We start from the raw sequence: 10033 nt of genomic DNA, 5'->3' as shown, positions 1-10033 counted from the left end.
TTATAAAAGGATTAAGGGAAGTAAGATTTCACTTGCTTTCTATTGCGCTTGTGATTCAATTCGTCTTTAATATCCCTGTCCAAATTCAGATGAGTGCTTTACAACTTACTCTAGTTGGGTAGGTATGTGAAGCACTATGATTCATTTGACAAATTCGAAGATTCTTGGCGAATCAGAAATCGCGATATGGATACCCGGTCAAATGCTTTTGAGCAACATCACACATTTTGCCTTGCTTTTGAAAGTTGTTTTCTGTGATATTCTTTGAATAGAAACATTGAACGAAATGGTATATGGCCGGACAATATATTGCAATGGAATCTAAATAATTTATAGCAGAACCAACCACCATAGATTCTGCTAAAAATTTGTTCAAAATAAATTAAATTGAAGGGCATAATTTTATTCTTCATACAAAACTTCTATCAAACCAGCAAAAATTAATTAATTACTTGGCACAGTTTTTAGAAGTAATAACAAAATACTACATGCAAAATCGAACAAAAATTGCGGCTTCCAGGGGCTCAAGAAGTCAACTCGAGAGATCGGTTTATATGGGAGCTATATCTAAAACTGAACCGATATGGCCCATTTGCAATCCCCAACGACCTACATCAATATTAAGTATTTGTGCAAAATGTTAAGAAGTTAGCTTTACGCGTTTGATCGCTATCGTGATTTCGACAAACAGAAGGACGGACACGGCTAGATCGACTCGGAACGTCAAGACGATCAAGAATATACAGCGGTCAAAAAAAGTATTCATCATTCAATGTTTTTTTTTTAATAAGTCTACAAAAGACAATTGGAATAAAAACATATTAAACTAATGATGCAGTAGTGCTTGTGTGATATATATGTACACAATTTCATTGTTTTTAAAGAAAAAAATAGTATTTATTGGAACAAAAAGGGCCATTTTACAGCTGAACACAAAAAATTAAACAAAAAAAGTATTCATCATTGCAAAAAAACAAAAAAATAAATAACATAATTTAAAAAAATTAATACTTTGTTATTCGACCACCGCGTCTTATAACTTCTTTTAAACGGTTTGACATCGATTGGACTAATTTAGCGGTTATATTTTGGTCTATATTAGTCCATTCCTCCATTATCACCTGTTGCATTTGACTCTTGCTCGAAAAATTGCGCGTTCTCAATTTGCGTTCGAGATGTTCCCAAAGATGTTCAATTGGGTTCAAGTCGGGACTTTGAGGAGGAGTTTTAATGACTTTGGGGCAGTTATACGGCATCCACATCTTGGTATTTAAAGCAGAATGTTTGGGGTCATTATCTTGATAATATTGAAAGTTATTACCAAGCCCAAGTTTTACAGCACTATCTTTTAAATTCCTCTTTAAAATGTCAATGTAATACTTATGATCCATTACTCCATTAATAATTTCAAGATTTCCCGCTCCTGAAGCCGCCATACACCCCCAAACCATTAAACCACCTCCACCATGTTTTACAGTAGCAACTGTGTTTCGTTCTTCAAGCTCTGTATTTGGTTTTCTGTACACTATGACCTTTCCATCGCACCCAAAAAGATTAAACTTGCTCTCGTCTGCAAAAATGACTGTTTTCCAAAATGATTCGGGCTGTTTTACATACATTTTTGCGAAGTTTAGCCTTTTCACTCGGTTTATTTTATTTATAAAGGGCTTCTTACGTGCAGTTCTTCCTCTGTAACTATGCCTTTTGAGTGTATTTCGAATTGTTTGTGTAGTAACTTCCTTCCCTAAATATTCCATAGTGTTTTTACGAAGAATGGTCGCATTTGTCTTCGGAGTTTTCTGAACTTGCCGCACTAGCCAACGCACATCTCCAACTGAAAGTGCTTTTGGTCGACCAGATCTTGGTTTATTGTCAACAGTTTTCGTTTCTGTCCACTTTCAGATGATGGATTGTATAGTAGATCGTGGTCTATTTAATATTTCACTGATAGTTTTTTGAGTTAAACCATTCCTGTGGTGTTTTATTATCAAAACTTTTACCTCATCAGAAACCTCGTTTTGCTTACGACCCATTTTGACAAAAACTATATTTTCAATGAAATTAAATATTTGCTGTCAAGGGCAAAGCCTCCTTTACTAAATAAAACAGAAAAGGGGGATTCCCAAATAATATTTGAATTTGACTTTGATGATAGCACATCAATGATGAATACTTTTTTTGTTCTGTTTTTGGTGTTATTATATAAAATTGCATTTTTTGCGCTAATTAAATTTATTTTTTGAATTTATTTTAAAACATATTACGAAAAATAAACTATTGCATAAAACTGCATTATTTGTTTACTTTAAATTTTCTTCAATTACCCAAAATAAGCTAATGATGAATACTTTTTTTGACCGCTGTATATACTTTATGGAGTCTAATACGAATATTTCTAGGTGTTACAAATGGAATGACTAGATAAGTAAACGCCCATCCTATGGTGGTGGGTATAACAAGGAAGAGCGCTTTCATGTCCCCTATTTCTATTGATCTCATCATAAAACAAGTAAAAAGGCAGTTCGGCCGGTCTGACTTTGGATACATACCACCTTGGATTTATGTATTAATCACATTCCGTCATATATGTCATATAAGCAAATAAAGTGCTATCTCCACCCTATTAAGGGAGGCTATAAAAGGGTATAACACAACTAATTGCACCAAATTCATCGGCTTATAAATTAATCTTTTTTTGGCCTTATAACTTAAAGAGTGAGATCATGTGTCCGGCAGCTATATTCAAACATAGACCGATCTGCACTAAATAGGGAACGAATATCGAAGAGCTTAACGCGGCTCACTGTGCCAAATTTCAGCTATATATAAATATAGACCAATCTGCGATATATTCAACATGAATGTCGAAGAGCCTTACAGAGTCCACTGTGTCAAATTTTGAACGAAATCGAAAAAAACGTGCTTTTATTGTCCCAAGAACTTGAATGGGAAGATCGAAATATATGAGCAATATATTCAAATCTGCATCCTTTTGAACAGGGATATCGAGGAGCCTAGTCCAACTCGTTGTGCTTAGTTTCAGCAAAATCGGTTAAAAAAATTCACCATTTTTTGGCCCAAAACCTTAAATAGGAAGAAGAAGGCTTATTGAACTGGGATGGCCACTACTACTGTCCCAAATTTTTGTGAAGTCGGTAAATAAATTTGTTTATTATGGGCCCAACACCTTAAATTGAGAGATCGGTCTGTATGGTAGTTATATCGAAATATAGACCGATCTTCACCATACCCGGTACGAATGTCGAGGTGCATAACGCAACTCGTGTGCCTAATTTCATCAAAATCGGTTGATAAATTCACCTTTTATGAGCCTTAAACTTTAAATCGGCAGATCGGTCTATATGGCAGCTACATCAAAATCTGGACCGATTCAGGCCATATTAAAGGGATGTCAAAGAGCCTAACATAACTCGCTATACCAAATTTCAGAGATATCCGAGAATAAGTGTCCCTATTAAGGCCGAACACCTTTAATCTAAAGATCGGTCTATTTTTTGGATATAGCTGTCACTATATCCAAATCTGGACCGATCTGAACCAAATTATACAAGGATGTCGGGAGCCTAACATAGCTCACTGACCCAAATTTCAGCGAAATAGAACAATAAATACGACCCAAAACCGTAAATCGAGACACCGGTCTAAATGGGAGCTATATCAAAGTCTCGATCGATCTGAGCCGAATTGAATAAGGATCTGGAGAGGCAAAACACAACTCACTGTCTCAAATTTCAGCGAAATCTGACAATAATTGTGGCTTTAATGGGTGTAAGAACTTAAATCGGCAGATCGGTCTATATGGGTGCTATATCAAGATATAGTCCGATACAGCCCATCTTTGAACTTAACCTGCCTATGGACATAAATAGAATCTGTGCAATTTTTCAATTAATTATCTCAATTTTCAAAACCTGTAGTGTGATTTCAACAGACAGACGGACGGACGGACATGGCTAGATCATCTTAGATTTTTACGACGATCAAGAACATATATACTTTATAGGGTCGGATATGGATATTTCGATGTGCTGCAAATGGAATGGCAAAATGAATATACCCCCATCCTTCGGTGGTGGGTATAAGAACTATAATTGGTTACAAGGCAGAATCGTAACAACAACCTAGATACTACAGTCTTTAAAACAAGAGATATTGAGCTGAAACTTTACACAGATTCTTTTTTGTACATAAGCAGGTTAAGTTCGAATATGGGCTATATCGGACCATATCTTGATATAGCCCCCATATACGCCGATCCACCGATTTAGGGTTTCAGGCCCATAAAAGCCACATTTATTATCCGATTTTGCTGAAAATTGGGACAGTGAATAATGTTAGGCCCTTCGACATCCTTCACTAATTTTGTCCAGATCGGTCCCGATTTGGATATAGCTGCAATATATCTCGGTCTGCCGATTAGGGGTCCTCGGTCCATAAAAACCACATTTATTATCCGATTTTTGGGACAGTGGGTTGTGTTAGGCTTATCGACATATTTCTTCAATCTCTCGATTTATGGTTTTAGACCCATAAAAGGGGCATTTATTGTCCGATGTCGCCGAAATTTGAAGCAGTGAGTTAAGTTAAGTCCCTCGACATACTTCTGCAATATGGCAGAGATCGGTCTAGATTTGGATATAGCTGCCATACAGACCGATCTCTCGATTTAAGGTTTTGGGCCCATAAAATGCGCATTTATTGTCCGATGTCGCCGAAATATGTCCGATGTCGCCGAAATATGAGGTCCCTCGACATACTTCTGCAATATGGCACAGATCGGTTCAGATTTGGATATAGCTGCCATATAAACCGATCTCTCGATTTAAGGTTTTGGACCATAAAAGGCGCATTTATTGTCCGATGTCGCCGAATGTTGGGATAGTGAGTTGTGTAATGCCCTTCGACATCCTTCAATTGTCCCAGATCGATGCAGATTTGGATATAGCTGCCATATAGACCGATCTCTCCGTTTAAGGTTTTGGGCCATAAAAGGCGCATTTATTTTCCGATTTCGACGAAATTTGGGACAGTGTGTTGTGTTAGGCCTTTCGACATTTTTGTGCAACTTGGTCCAAATGGGTCCAGATTAGGATATAGCTGCCATATATACTGATATCTCGATTTAAAGTCTTGGCCCTCTAAAAATCGCATTTATAATCCGATTTCACTGAAATTTGACACGGTTACTTATGTCAGGCTGTTCGACATCCTTGTCGTGTATGGTTTATTTTTGGATGTAGCTGCTAAAAAGACTAATATTTTGTTATACACAATTAATCAATGACTTGCACTTATTAGTATTTGGTCCAAATCGGAATATATTTCGCTATAGCTGCTATGGGACATAAGGTATGCATTTTTCACCGGATACATATATACCCGAGGTGGTGGGTATCCAAATTTCGGCTCGGCCGAACTTAACGCCTTTTTACTTGTTTGACCTATAACTAATTATTATGGTATACCCTAACACACTGATATGTATTAATGTGTATCACAGGTTTTATAAAACTTCGATTAGATATTGCACTACCACATAGGCGTTCATTTCAAATCGGGAATTATGTACGAAACTATTGAAGAGTTGGCTCTAATAGACATTGCTTAAATTTTTCTAGATCTATGTACAGAGGACGGTAACATGTTTCTATGCTTAAGTTGCTTTCAATTTCTGAAGTCTTCGTACTTCCTATTGGTTAGTTAGTGTAGCTTAGAATGTGTTTCTATAAATACAAGTACATGTCATATGACCAACTACATACATTTCACATATGTATATGTATACAATTGTCCTTACATAAATACTCACCACACGTACAGTTTTTTGGAGTAAATTGAAGTCTTGATGACTGTGATGCATGATGTCATGATGTTTTTATTTGGTACTTTGATAATGGCAGGCAACGTTTTCACTTCATTTTTGAACAGTCTCAAGAAATCGTTGATCTCGTATTAATTTTTGCAAAATTGCTCATTTTGCTGACAAGAAGTGTTACTTACCAATTCAAACGGCCAAATTTTTTTTGTGTGAAAATTTTTTTATAGTTTCAAATGACAAAAGTTTATGAAAGTACTCTTAATTTCAGAATCGATTAAATTTTGCTCGATTGCTTTGAGTCTTTCAAGAAACGAATGACAAGATGCACCATTGAAAGCTGTCGATATTTTGACCCCTTCAGAATAAATCCTGAGTGGAACTCTGCATCTGCGTGGCGGAGGAGGAAGATCCGATTCTCGAAACCTATAACGATGGGATATATTCAGTAGTCAGAGAATGTATAGACAATGACCAGTGAAAAAACGCTATAACTTCTCCTAGATACACATTTTTCCGGGAAACTCTCCAAGGACAACGTGGCGCTAAAAGAGGTTATCACTGGTATGCATTCGTTGGAGGTTATTGGGAAATTGTGTTGTGTTGTGAAAATCCTTTGGACTCCTTAAGTCGCTAGGCCCTGATGATTTGAATTGCAAGCTGTGTCTGAATGACTGGCTCCTTGGCTTAGGGAGATATACTCTGCTTGTATCAGCATGTCGTATATACCTGTGGGTTGGAGGGACCCTAAAGCAATTTCCATTCCAAAAGCAGTAAAACCTTACCATACGAAGGCGTTATTAAACAATCCGTATTTAATTTTGAGCAAATATATGAGGCTTATACATATGGGAGCTATATCTAATTCTGAACCGACTTCGAGCAAACTTCTCAGATATTGTGATAGTCGTCGAGGAAAGCGTTGTACAAAGTTTTGGCAAGATTGCTCTAAAAATTCACTTGCAGTGGCTCTTGGAGTGAAAATCGGGCGATATACGTGTATGACAGCTATATCTAAATCTGTGCCGATTTCTATGAAATTCATCAGTAATGTGGAGAGTCATAAGAAAATCCTTCCTGCCAAATTTCTAGAGAATCGGTTAACAAATAAGCACTTTATTGCGAACATATATATGGGAGTTAGAGATTTTGAGCAAACTCCTCAGATATTGTGATAGTCATCGAGGAAAGCGTTGAGCAAAATTTTGGCAAGATGGGCAATAAATGTGCTTGATGTGGTAAAATCGGGCGATATATAAATATTTGAGAGCTATATCTTAATCTGAACCGATTTCCATGAACTTTAAAAGTAATGTCGAGAGTCAAGAGAAAATCTCCCCTACCAAATTAACAAATGACCATTTTATTGCAATATTACTGCAAATCTAACAAACATATATATGGGAGCTACATCCAAATCTTAACCAATTTTTTCCAATTTCAATAGGTTTCTTCTCTTGGTCGAAAAACCTTTGAGAAGCACAAAAACTACCAAATTTTGTCAAATATGACGTTTTTTTTAAATTTCTTGAGGTGGGGCTTAAACTATTAGCCCGCCTCCCAGAAATCTTTCTACTCCTTTGCTCTATGGAACCAATTTGTGAGACAGGTTAGTAGGGGAGCTATATCAGATTATTGTCCGAATTTTCCAGCACGGACATTGAAAATCACAGCAGAAGTTGTCTTGTAAAATTTCAGTCAAATCGGTGTAGGCATTGCCCACTTTAGGGGCTCAAGAAGTCATATCTAGAAATCGGTTCATATGGGAGCTATATAGATTATAGACCAATTTAAACCAAATTTACCATAGCTTTTCTGATCATCGCTATATTAGTTTCAGCCTTTTAGAAAATACTGCAGAAGTGGTCTCTCGGCTAAACAGAAGAAAGACGGATTGGGATAAATTTCGGCACACACTCTGCGCGACTATCCCTTCTTGACCAGAAAATAAAGTGGACCGGGCCGAATCTTCCGGACCGTGAATTTCGCTAAAAATGTATACAAAATTAATTTAGTTGAAGGCATACAAGCTATCAAACCAGCAAAAATTGCTGGCCGGTTATGGACTGATTTGGACCGTATCTGCACATTTGTTGGAAGTCGTAATAGAATTTTGCGTCTTGTAAAGACTCAAGAAGTCAAATCGGGAGATCGGTTTATATGGTAGCCATTCCAGCAGTGTGGATTACACCCTATCTGAGCCGCTTTTTGCTAAAAAGTACTGTACCACTATTCCTAATAGAACCGATTGGAACAACAATATCCCTGGTATCAGATGATACATAGAGTCCTATACGGATGGTTGCAAACTAAACTTCCAGGTGGGCTTTGGGGTGTACTTTAAAGATCTAGAACTGGTCATATCGAAAAAATTACCTGACCTCTGCAGTGTGTATCAAGCGTAGATCCTTGCAATTAAGGTAGTGGTGGAATGGCTCAGATATAATGAAATTACGATGATTGGGATTAATATCTTCTAAGACAGCAAGGCAGCCATTAAATCTCCGTAGAACGTATTTCTGAATACAAAAACAGCCCTCGACTGTAGCAGATCTCTCAACGAGATGGCTAAACAATTCAAAATTCACCTGTTCTGGGTGCCGGGCCACAGAGATATCCCAGGGAATTGTAAAGCGGACGAACTTGAGGGACTAGGAGCTAACCTACATGTTCCTGGGATACTGGAATCTTTGGGTATGCCTCTAGCGACATGTAAGCTAAGTTTTCCAGACCAGGTCCAAAGGACAACGAATGATAGACGATCACAAAGAGGGGGATGTAAGCATGTCAAAACTATGTGGCCTAATATAGATTTGAAGAGATCACTGTCTAATCAGAAAACATGATGACAGACTGAAGGTTGCCAGCAACGACTTTTACAGAAGCTGTGAGGACATCGAAGAAGAAGAGATTATAGAACACCTTATGTGTGTGTGTCCCGCACTAGCAGTAAGAAGGAGTTCCACCTTAGGTTCTCATTTCTTTGAAAACCTATCTTAAGCCCCTACAAGGCGCAATTCTTAGTCGAATGAACTGAAATATTACATAATGACTTCTACAATTTTCAGCATTCATTTATGGTCCGAATCGTACTATTGCTTGATTTAGCTATAATGGCATAACAGTTCTTATTCAATATTCTTTATTTGACTAAAAAGAAATACCACGCATAGAACTCGACAAACGCGATCTATGATGGAGAGAATATAAAATTCGGCCCGGCCGAACTTAGCACGCTCTTACTTGGTAAAGTTAGGCAGAAAATGTGTTTTCGTCAAGAATAGTTCGTGGATTGCACTACAGGACAATCAAGAAACTTAAAGCTCTTTAAAGTAAAACTTCATCGACAATGATTTAAGAACACTGTGGGGGGCTAAGGAACCTCTCAACAACTCCTCAACTTAACGTTATGTTCGTTTAGTTGATAGATAAATTAATAGATTTCAATTGCTTTAAACTACCACGAGTGGTGGTCCTGTTCGCAGAATTCGAAAATGCCCTCGAACACACACGTACATAACAACACGTAATCGTGCCTTTTTCCTTAAATTCATGCCCATGAACATATTCTTGGCATTTGTTCACAGTTGAAATTGCAGCAGCGGCACTGCAATCTGTGGGGCAGATGTTTTTTTTTAGGATTTCTTATAAAACTGGCAGGCAACCGAAATCATGTGAGTGAGTGAGGAGTGAGTATGTTTTTCCTTGGCCGTTTTGGGATATGTTTTTCATCTTACAAATGACTGCAGTTATATCGAAAGAAACCCAAGTAAAATCAACTGTCGTTTGTCATTTCTTTTCTTCTAGAAACACTGAAAACACATCCAAAAGGATATTTTGAGTGGCATTTCCATATGTGTTTAGTGCAGTAAAATGATAGATTAAAAGGTTACCTTTTTTCCTTTCTGTTTTTCTCTTCTTTGAGTTAGGACAACATAATGGATTTATTGGCTCTGAATGACGATGCTTGAATTTTCAATACAAAATCTTTAAAGCTCTAAACGACAGAAAATGTTAAGTATCAAACTAACATGAAAGTATCAAGCACGTCTCAAAATTCTGGTGGTTTGCAGGAGACTGAAAACCTCCTTACCAAGATCGAAAGAGGAGGGGAATGCATCGAGACGGTGGTTGAAAATCTGAACCCTGACTATGGTCCAGATTTTGCAAAAAAATCGCCACTATCGTAAGGCCTCT

Source organism: Stomoxys calcitrans, chromosome 5 (genome assembly GCF_963082655.1).
Source record: "Stomoxys calcitrans chromosome 5, idStoCalc2.1, whole genome shotgun sequence".
Taxonomy (NCBI): domain Eukaryota; kingdom Metazoa; phylum Arthropoda; class Insecta; order Diptera; family Muscidae; genus Stomoxys; species Stomoxys calcitrans.
This window is presented reverse-complemented; position numbering follows the sequence as displayed.